The sequence below is a fragment of the Vombatus ursinus genome, unplaced genomic scaffold (genome assembly GCF_900497805.2).
Source record: "Vombatus ursinus unplaced genomic scaffold, bare-nosed wombat genome assembly UNPS02014798.1, whole genome shotgun sequence".
Lineage (NCBI taxonomy): Eukaryota > Metazoa > Chordata > Mammalia > Diprotodontia > Vombatidae > Vombatus > Vombatus ursinus.
The window spans coordinates 41,537,238-41,548,647 of NW_020954576.1; the positions used below are offsets into that span (position 1 = coordinate 41,537,238).

General features: G+C 37.4%; 1 pseudogene; it reads left to right on the forward strand.

The window, feature by feature from the left end:
• Positions 1–7,596: 7,596 nt before the first annotated feature.
• On the forward strand, positions 7,597–8,271 carry LOC114049496 (annotated as a pseudogene).
• The last annotated feature ends 3,139 nt before the right edge of the window (positions 8,272–11,410 follow it).

Consider the following 11,410-nt stretch of genomic DNA (forward strand, 5'->3'; position numbering starts at 1 on the left):
CTAGATACAGTGCTGGACTAGGAATCAGTAAGAGCTGAGTTGTAATCCTGCCTCAGACATTAGCCTGTGTGGCCCTGAGCAAGTAACTTTATCTCTCTCAGCCTCAGTTCCATCAGCTATAAAATGGGGATAATACTTGCATTTATTTCACAGGTTTGTTGTAAAGATGAAATGAGATAAAGTGAAAAGTGCTTTGCAAACTATAAAGCACTATGTGTTACTTTTTATTATCATCATTATCATTATCCTTCACCAAAAAAAGTGGGAAATGGTAAAAGCAAATGCACATGTATTTCATATATTATTCTTCTGCAAATACATGTAGTTACTTTTATGAAACAAGCTTATATATGTTGAAGTTTTAGTTTAACTTTTCATTGTGATGTGGAAATGGTTCTGGATTTTCAGATACAATCCTGATGGAGCAAAAATTCTAGTACGTTCTACTAAGTTGGAAATATTGCTATCCAAGTACTAGAATAGCTGAACATGGACAAACAGACTTTGTTAGAAAATTGAGCATTAAGTGATGAATTTTTTGACCATGGCAACTTATGAAACGTATGAAAACTTTTTTTTATCAGCCTCGTGTGACCATTTGCAGTCATCTGCTTTGCTTGAAGCCAGTAAGTATGGAGTAGCAGAAATCCAGGAAAAATGTATTGAGTCACACAGGTTTTAGGCAGTTCATAAACATTGTTTTAACTTTTGGTACTCTAAATGTGAGATATTTTTCCATTGACTATTGAGTTGATATATGATGTATTTTTTTAGAGTACTTTAAAAATTCACAAAATTTTAGGATAGCAGCATTTGTTGTCCAGTTTCCTTTGTCATTCATTCAACTTAGGATCATCAGTGGTGAGAAAGCATCTTAGCAATACAAAATGTTATTTTGAAGCATGACTAGTCTCTTCCTCTCTTTTTTCTGTTCCAAAGCACTGTTTATTATAATATCTTTAGGTACTTTGATGAGATATTAACCTAGAATGACCCTGAAACATAAGTTCTTCTTGCTTCAAATCCAGTGCCATTCTAGTAGCAAAGCTCCAGGTGTAGATTAAACATGTAGGACACTTTTTCAGTATTTCAGTAGAGCTGTGATCTCATAAGTGTTGGCACATTTCCTCCAGCCCCATTCATGTATTAAAATACTTTCAGATTCTTGTCTATGTCCTCTCATAAATCCTCCATAGGAGATCAGCAGCTCAATGTGCTAGTGTCCTTCCTCTAGGTCTTCTAACATTACATTGATACCAGGGTAGCATTCAGTCCGTCCATCTATTGCTATCCCCAGTTTTCACTACATGACCAGCCTACCTCCTATGATCATAAATATTTTTACACCACTTTTTGAATACAAGTTGTTGGTAACATTTAACAATCTACTTGTACCCACCAGGAGTCTTTCTGTTGACATTTGGGTTACCTGCAATTTGATTCTTAGGTAATTCTGACATTTCATTTTTCACGACCATATAGCATTATTGGAAGAAAATTAGTGTCAAAGACAGGTTTTTGTTTTAGGGAGCAGCTTGGGATTGTCAGAATCATTGCACAATTTCCCACATGTAGAAGAGCCTGTTCTCTTTCTCCAATTCTGGGCCAAGCTCATTGTTTTTTTTGTTTTTTTGTCAGTGTCTGTCCAAGATATAGGTATTAAGGGATCAGTTTTATAGCCTATCCATCTAAAACCATGAAGTGGTGTTGCTAGCCACTAACCTATTCCCAGTTAACCATAAAGGATCCAGTGTCTGGAAGTCTCATATTTGCCCTGGTGGTTAAATATGCTTTATCCCCCTGAGGGGAAGTGTTATACTTTCTATAAAGCAATAGTCATTAAAACAATTCGATAACGGTAAAAAGAACAAAACAGAAAAGCTGATCAAATTAGGTGCAAAACAATAGAAAAAACAATAAAAATGTAGAACAGATTAGGTATATAAAAGCAGAAGAAAACAAATATAGGAACATAGTGTTTTCATAGAATGGGTGACCTATTCCTCAGTTCCATCTCTTATTGTGTTACTGCTCTCTTTTGTTAGTCTGAGCCATGTGGTTATTGTAGATTTACTCAATTAGAATAGCCACACCCACCCCCCCCACCCCAAATCCAACCTTTTCCTTGCATCTGCTATATTTCACTGAGGTCTTATTTTGTGACCTTAACATAAGGGAATTGGCCCCCATCTGAGCAAATCTTTGTATACTGTAATACAGTGTTTTACTTTTATTTTTATTTTATTTTATTTTATTTTTGGCTAGGCAATGGGGTTAAGTGACTTGCCTAGGGTCACACAGCTAGTAAGTGTTATGTGTCTGAGGTTAGATTTGAACTCAGGTCCTCCTGAATCCAGGGCCAGTGCTCTATCCACTGTGCCACCTAGCTGCCCCCATTGTTTTACTTTTAACATAGAATCAATAAGTGGAATAAATGATACATAACAGGACATCTACTCTCCTGTGATCTCATAGCTGCTTCTATATTCAGGCTGCTCTCAAGCAGCATATAGGGATTACTGTATATGCTGAACCCAAGGATTGCCAGAAAAAAAAGCAATGCCTTTCAGTTTGTTGAGCATCCCAATAGCCACTCTTCCCTTGAGCAAGTAAAGAAGTAGGAAATACAGCACAGCTGTCAATTGATATTTAGCTCACTGCATCCAGAAATGTCAAGTATTAGATGAAGGACTCATGAACTCATTCCAAGTTTTAGCACCTCTTTCTTCACAGAGCATAAACTCAGATATAAAAACTACTAGAGGCAGTGCTTTTTTTTTTATTCAATATCCTGTCGCTGGCTGGGACCTCTGATTGATTTTCTTCATAGCTAGCTTATTACTCATGGAGCAGGGAGAATGAATTCCATTTCAAGTCCTACCAAGGAGAACCTGCTGATGCCATTCTGCTCTTTCCTCTCTGAACTTGAGTTTAAGTTTCTGGTCTCCTAGGAGTACGTCACATCCCTCTCCACCCCCCTTTATTCCTTCTGTTCTCCTTGGACTTTAGGCTTTAACAGTAGAACTCCTATGAGTCACAGAACTGATAGAAACAATAAGAATTATTTAACCCCTAGTTATAGATCTAACTGCATATCATTGTCTATATAACAGATATTCTTTAAACCCTTGGTTTTCTTGTATGGAGGTAGTACTACAGTTGGTGATGCCGAATATAATAAGCAGGGCAAACTTTGGTTGCCAGTAGAATTCATTTGAAAATTTTTTTTAGTTTTCTAGAATTCAATTTTTTTTAAAAATCCTGAAACTGGATATGTGAAGAAGTTCATTTCAGAAGTACAAACCATGCTTTGAAAAGTTTCTCATGGGAAGTTTTTGAAGACTCACTAGCTGCTTCTTGGTTTCAAAAAACAATTGTGGTTATGAGATGGCCCCAAGCATGTTACATAGTATTTAGTAGAGTATCAAACAGATGGCAAGTATGCATTGTAAAGTCAACAATTGTACATTTAATATAAGTGCCTGCTATGTAAATGTAGATGTGTAAGGTGATAGGGATAAAATGAAAAAACCAAAATATGGTCCCTGGCTTCAAGGAATTTAGATTCTATGGTATCCCCTGTACTGTACATAGACAAGTAACTATAAGGTAGAGCATGACAGGGGCAAGAGAGGTCAAAGTTCTGGGAAATTTTGAAGAAAGCTCGATTCAGAAATAAAAAGATACCTAAATAGAGAAACATTAATTGCTCATGAATATGTTGAGCCAATATGATAAAAATAACAATACTAGCTATATTAATTTACTTATTCAGCACCAAACCAAACTATAAAAAGGGTGTTTTATGCTATAAAAAATAAAATTCTTATAGAGGAACAAAAGATCAAGAATTTCAAGGGTAATCATGAAAAAAAGTGCAAAGGAAGGGATGCTCTCAGTACCAGGTATTAAGCTACACTATAAAACAATAATCATTAAAAACAATTTGATAATGGTAAAAAGAACAAAACAGAAAAACTCACCAGATTAGGTGCAAAACAATAGAAAAAGCAATACAAAGGTATATACTAGCCTAGTGTTCAATAAACCCAAAGACTCTAGTTACTGGTGAAAGAATTTACTATTTGACAAAAACTGCTGGGAAAACTGGGTAGCAGTCTCACAGAAATTAGATTTAGACCAATAACACCATATATCAAGATAAGATTCAAGTGGATAATATATCCATTATGGATAATATATCCACCTAGATAAAAAAAATTCATGTCACACATAAATTGGAGAAGCAAGGAAGAAATTACCTTTTAGATCTATGAGTAGGGGAAGAGTTAACTCATGACTAAACAAGTGACAATCATACAAGATAAAATGGACAATGTTGGTTATCTAAAATTAAGAAGTTTTTGTACAAATCTAATGTTAAAATTAAGAGGAAAATGCAAATGGAAAAATCATTGCAATAGGTTTCTTTGATAAAGGTCTAATTTCTAAGATATGTAAGGAATTGATTCAAACTTATAAGACTAAGAAGTTTTTTCCAGTAGATAAATAGTCAAAGGATATGAACAGGTAGTCTTCAAAGGAAGAAATCTAAGATATCAATAACCACTTGAAAAAATGCTCCAAATAAATAATAATCAAAGAATTTCAAATTAAAGTTATTTTGAGGTTCTTCCTCAGATCCAACAGATTGACAAAGATGATAAAAGAGGAAAATAACAAATAGAAGTTTGTAGGAAAATACACATATTAATGCATTGTTGATGAAGCTATGAATGGTTCAGCTGTTTTAGCAAGAAATTTGGAAGTGCCCCCAAATTTACTAAATTGTGTAACATCTACCCCAGAGAAATAAAAGAGGAAAAGGGCCTATATATACAAAAATATTTATAACAACTCTTTTCATGATAGCCTCAAAGTGGAAACTAAGGACGTGTCCTGTTGGTGAATGGCTAAACATTATTATATACAAATATATGGCATAGTATACTGTTAGAGATGGCAAAATGGACAGTTTCAGAGAAAATTGGGAAGACTTTTATGTACTGATGCAGAGCAAATACAACAGGACTAGAAGAACAGTTTGTAGATGACAACATAAATATAAAGAAAAACAACATTGAATGACTTTAGTACTTTGATCAATTCAATGATAAAGCACAAGCCCTTCAGAAGACACAAGATGGAATATGTCATTTACCTCCTGCCAGAGAAATAATGAACTCAAGATACAGAGGAGACGTGTGTCTTGGAGCATGACCATTGTAGGAATTTAATTTGCTGAACTATAAATGTTTATTGTGAGAGTTTTTCTTTTTAGTTGTTTCATGGCAGGGGGCAAGCGGAGTGGGAAGGATAGATTATAAATGCAGGTAAATAATTTTTTTTAAAAAAGAACACAAATAATTGGGAGAAACATAATCACAGAGGAGATGGCTTCTACCTGAAGGAAAGTAAGGATTCTGAAAGGCATAGACAAAGAGGAAGTACATTGAAGGCATGGGGGACAACTGGTTTTTGTATTGCCAATTTAATGTTCCTTTACCAGTTATTTATGTTTTTGATCTGTAGCTGTGACTTCAATGGTATAGCAGAACCCACATTGAGGAAAATTCTACCAAAGCAGATTGGCAACTGCTAGACAACTTAGTGTCTTAGAGAGTTTGATGGAGGCACTGAGAGTTTAAGTGATTTGCCCAGGGTCACATAGCCAGTATTATTTAAGGCAGCACTTGGACCCATGTCAGGAAGACCTCTTAAGATGTACCTTTCTAGCCCCTTTGTCAGTTATTTCTCTACTGGTGATAAGTTTGTGAAAATTACCTCTCTACCTGAAGCTTGCCACAACCCTTACCATTTATTCTAGGGGTGGGGAGGATCTCTTCTGTTAAAGACTTTGAAGAGTTTACTGGCTTATTTAACCTTTAAAAAGAGGCAATCTGTGCTGTTAGTATTGTACTTCATATTTATAAAGTTGCACATATTAAGGTATGGAAAAGTCCCAAAATATTGTTTTCCTAGATGTATTCAGTGAAATATTGAAGGAGTTCTCATCCTGTCCTCCCTCATATTCAATCATTTGCAGCTTCTATCATTTCTATGTTCCAAATATCCCTGTTCTACATTTCCTTTCTTTCCTCTGTGCTGCCACCCCTCTGGTTCAAGCCCTTCTCACCTCACACCTGGATTATTGCAATAGCCTACTGACTGGTTTCTCTGCCTCAAGTCTCTCCCAGCTCCCATTCCACTCTGCTCTCAAATTAATGTTCCCAAAGCACAGGTCTGACAGTTTCTCACACACTCTGACCTCTATTCAATAAATTTCAGTGGCTTCTTATTGCCTCCAGGATTAAATGTAAAACCCTCGGTTTGGCTTTTAAAGCTCTTTGTAACCTAGCCTTTTCCTACCTCTCCAGTCTTGTTATACAACACTGGCCTTCTTCTTGTTCCTTAAACAAGATACCCCTTTCTCGTGTGAAGGGTGGTCAGTGTCGGGGCTGTTTAGTTTTGACCTATGCGTGCCCACATTAGTCTAGATGTGCCTCTCACAGAGACAAGAATAAACTTCTCTAGTAGGGACTTTTTTTTTGTCCCCAGCACTTAGCACAGTGCCTGATACATATTAAGTGCTTAATGCATGCTTGTTGACTTAAAGGAAATTAATTTAATAAACATATATTGAGTTCTGTCGTGTATGGAACACTTTGTTAAACACTGAAATTAGAAATAGAACTAAATTCTCAATCATGAGACTGAGAATAATGTTTAATTCAAGACAGGGTTAAAGGGTTCTTAGCTTTTGTGTGTGTGTTATAGACATCTTTGGCAGTCTGGTGAAGCATACAGAATCTTCTCTGAATATTTTTAAATGTATAAAATACACAGTATTATAAAGGAAACCAATTATGGTGAAATAAAGATGTAACTTTTTTCCCCATCCAAGTTCACAAACATGGGTCCATGGACCCCAGCTTAAGAATCCCTGCTTCAGTGCAGTACAAAAAAACAAGTCCCTTGAATGAATTAAAAAGGAAGCAAGGACAACCTGATTGACCATACCCTTGGGTGACCTTCAAAAGTCATTTCATTATGTCCAGTTAGAAGTCAGATTTGAAGAGAAAAACCAGCACTTGACAAACCATAGATGATGCATGTAACTGAAGAGTGAGAGTCTGGAGAAACTGTGTGCATCTGGGAGGACAGAAGTGTACAGAGGGGTAGATTTCAAAAGGACCAAGATCAGGATGGGGAGTGAGGTTGTGTGTTTGTGTGGGCTTTCATTCTGAGAAGTGTTAGAACAGATGCTATTGCTGAAACTGATCATATCCCTCCCCCTCCCATTAAAGTCTCCAAGGAAGTAACTTTGTATCTCCTCTCTTAATTCAAAACCTTTTTCTTGGGTTCTTGGGAAAGGCTGTTTACTTTTATTTGTTTTAAATGTTTACTTTGTCTTTATAAAGAGTATTAACCACATGCCTTTGCTATTCTTAGTGTAATTATTGGAAATCAAGTTGGGAGGAGGAAGTTGAGGGACAGGGCATGATGGGGGCCAGGATCATCTCCAGAGAAGAAAGAGGTAGAACACAGGTCTTTTGCAAGAGTTTTGTCTCTGCCTTTCTCTCTCTCTCTCTCGCTTTGGCCTCTTCTGGTGGGTGGAGTGCCTGTTAGCACAGGCTGCGGTGTAAAGATGGCTAAGTCTAAGAACCATACCACCCATAACCAATCATGAAAATGGCACAGAAATGGCATCAAACCTAGGTCACAGAGATAAGAGTCTCTGAAAGGAGTTGACCCCAAGTTTCTGAGAAACATGCTCTTTGCCAAAAAACACAACAAGAAGGGGCTGAAGAAGATGCAAGCCATCAAGGCCCAAACAGAGGCCATCAAGGCCCTGAGCCCCAAGGCCTCCAAGGCCAAGCTCCTTAGGCCTTGGGCTAGTGCAGCGTGCTGGCCACAAGATGGCTACCAAGTGTCCAGGCTCTAGAGTCGGCACTAGGCCCCAGGGTCATGAAGCCTGACTCTAAGGTTGCCAGAACCACTGACCCCAAGGCTGCCAAGCCCACTGACCCCAAGGCTGCCAAGTCTGCCACCAAGGTCAGTAAGTCTGATAACAAGGTTAACAAATCTGGCCCCAAGGCCAGCAAATCTGACACCAAAGTCGCCAAGTCTGATTCCAAGGCTTCCAAGTCTGATTCTAAGGCCACAAAACCCAGTGATTCCAAGGCTGCTAAACCTGCCAGTCCCAAACCTCCAGAGTTCAAACCCAAAGATACTGGAGCTAAAGCTGCTAGTCCCAAGCCTTCAAAATAGATGCTTCAGGGCAGAAGGACTTGTTTAAACCCTAAACTGCCATTTTTTCCCCAGTCAGGGTATGAGTATTCTATTCACTATTTTGTACAAATAAAGAAAATGGTGAGTTATAAAGACAAAAAAAAAAGTTTGGTCTCCGGCTAAGATTTTTTGGAGTTTTTTTTTTTTTTTTAAAAAAAAGATAGGTCCTTTGATACAACTTCCAAAGCAGAGAGGTGTTCCCTTTGGTACATCCATTTAGATACTGAACTAGAAAGCCAGGTGGGTGAAAGGGGAAAATAGGAATGATTGAAAGACAGTGTTTACCACTTTACCCTGCCACTGTTGTATAAGAATTGATGGGCTCAGGAGGTCTTGGTTGCTTTATGACCATGATTTCTTCAAAGCCAAGCAAGCCCTTCTAGTGTTTGTAACTTGATGGCAGCAGTTATCTCTCTCTCTCCTAAAAATCAATCAGTAGAGATCCCCCGCCAAAAACACAGGGTTTTCATGGGGGAGGGGAAGATTAGGGGCCACTGACATCAATGGAGTCACTGTTCTGGTCCTAGTCCTTCCTCCTCTCATGCTGTGACCAATAGAAGCTTACTTTCCTTTCCTCATATCTGCCTCTATTTATTGCCACACAAATTCCCTAGATAGTATAGAGAATTATGCTTTATTGATCCCTTTTCCACTCCTTGCTCATCTCTCACAGAGAAGGAATAAGACATATCTTACCCCTACTTCATTATTATAACCACTCTTTTAAAGCTATCATTCTATAATAGTATTTAACCTTTCTTTAGCTTGCAATTGACTATACCCTAATGACCATGAATCTTTACTAATTACTATTTGGAATTCCTGTGAGGCTTCCTGTATATTTATTTAAAATTCTGTTGACTATAGAGGCTTTTTAACCTTCCCCACCATCTGCTGAGCCAAAAAGTCCTATCTCTCTTTCTCCTACATTATTCCCAGGTCGGGGGAAATATGAAATCTAGCATCAATCTATCTGGGGCTCTTTCATGCTCTGCTTAGTCTAAGGTTGTCTTCTTTTTTAACATTGAGTAGTTGCCACACAGGCCTCTTCTTCCTCCTCCTAGTAGTACTCCTATCCTGGGCCCATGGCACATTCAAATAGAATATACCTTTTTATTACATTTATTACATCATGCTTATTTATGTGCCTGTCTTATTTGTTTTGAGATTATAAGCCACTTAAAGGCAATAATTGTGGTTTATTCACATTTGCATTCTCTGTAATGCCTAGAATGGTGCTTCAGAGCACCCTGAAAGCAGCTAGGTGCTGTTGTAGTGGATAGAGTTTTGGGCCTGGAGTCAGGAAGACCTGAGTTCAGATGTGGCTTTAGACATATACTAGCTGTGTGATGTGGGCAAGTCACTTAACATCTGTCTGCCTCACTTTCCTTATCTGTAAAATAGGGATAATAATAACACCTACCTCCCAGAGTTGTTGTGAGGATGAAATGAGGTAATATTTGTAAAGTGCTTAGCACAGTGTCTTCTCTTCCTCCTCCTCTCCTCACTTTTCCTCCCCCTCATTTTATTTTATTTTTATTTTTATTTTTTTTTGGTTTTTGTTTTTTTTATTAGGCAACTGGGGTTAAGTGACTTGCCCAGGGTCACACAGCTGGTAAGTGTCAAGTGTCTGAAGCCGGATTTGAACTCAGGTCCTCCTGACTTCAGGGCCAGTGCTCTATCCACTGCGCCATCTAGCTGCGCCCCGCCCCCCATTTTAAACATGAGGAAAATGAAGCTCAGAAGACTTTGTGACTTGCTGCATAGCTATTGAGTTGTGGGATCTGAACCCCACTCTACCTGACTCTGAGTCCAGAACTGTACCACTATATCATGCTATTGCTGATATTTTATGATGCTTCTGTAAAAGCAGATGTTCAGATGAGATTATATACTTATTTGAAAGATACTATTTTGTTTGTTTGTTTTTTTTGGCTAGGCAATGGGATTAAGTGACTTACCCAGGGTCACACAGCTAGTGAGTATTATGTGTCTGAGGTCACATTTGAACTCAGGTCCTCCTGACTCCAGGGTCAGTGCTTTATCCACTGTGCCACCTAGCTGCCCCATGAAAGATACTATTATGAAATGAAACATTTTCATCTGGCACATAGTAAGTGCTTAATGAATTGGAACTGTTTATATATACCCTCAAAGAAAGAAAACTAATTTTATTAGTTTGAAGTCAGTCATATTTCATTTTTAACTAAAATATTGTTCCTCTGCTATCATTTCTATATAGTGCTTTAAGATTTTCAAATGTTTTTACAAATATTATCACCTTGTATCCTCATAGAAACTTTGGAAGACAGGTAATTATCCCCATTTTACAGATGGGGAAACTGAAGCTGGGGCAGTAACTTGTCAAGGTTTACACATCTAGTCAAATATCTGAGGTTGGATTTGAACTCAGATCTTCCTAAATCCAAGACCTGTGTTCTATCCTCTATACCACTTAGCTCCCTATTCAACCTTATTTACTAGATTTGACTATTTCGGAATATTAAATTCAATCACAAAAGACAGATTTGTTGCCACATTAAGGAGATTTCAAAGAATATGGCACAGATTCTGAAAGTAATTCTGAAATTGGAGTTCTAAAAATACTTATGTTCAGCAATGGCAACATCAGAGTAAGTTTATATTTTGAAGGGGATATAACTTGTTCGGATTTCTGATTTATTTATTTTAAAATCTTAAACCTGTATAATCTCTATTCTGGCTTGTGACCTAGCTTGGGAATTGTGATTTTGGATAGCTCTTTGTTTCTTAATTTTGACGTGATAAATTTAAATGTATTCTGTTAACTTTTCCAAAAGTTAAACAAATTGTTTAAGCTGTATTAAACATCAATATAACCAATTAAATTTGCTTTCTCAACACATTTAAATAAATGTATCTCAGCACATAAAATGTCATAATTTTTCAGTTACGCTCTTTTTCTGCATTAGGATTCTTTTGTCCATTCGTTCTCATTCATTTTTTTTCACTTTTCCACTAGCCATAGTTAACATTCGCTCTTTTCTTCTTGTTCTCCTTGTTGTTGTCATTGTTCTTCTCGTTGTTGTTGCTGCTGCTGCTGTTATTCTTTACTTCTCCTCCTCCTCCTCTTTCTCCT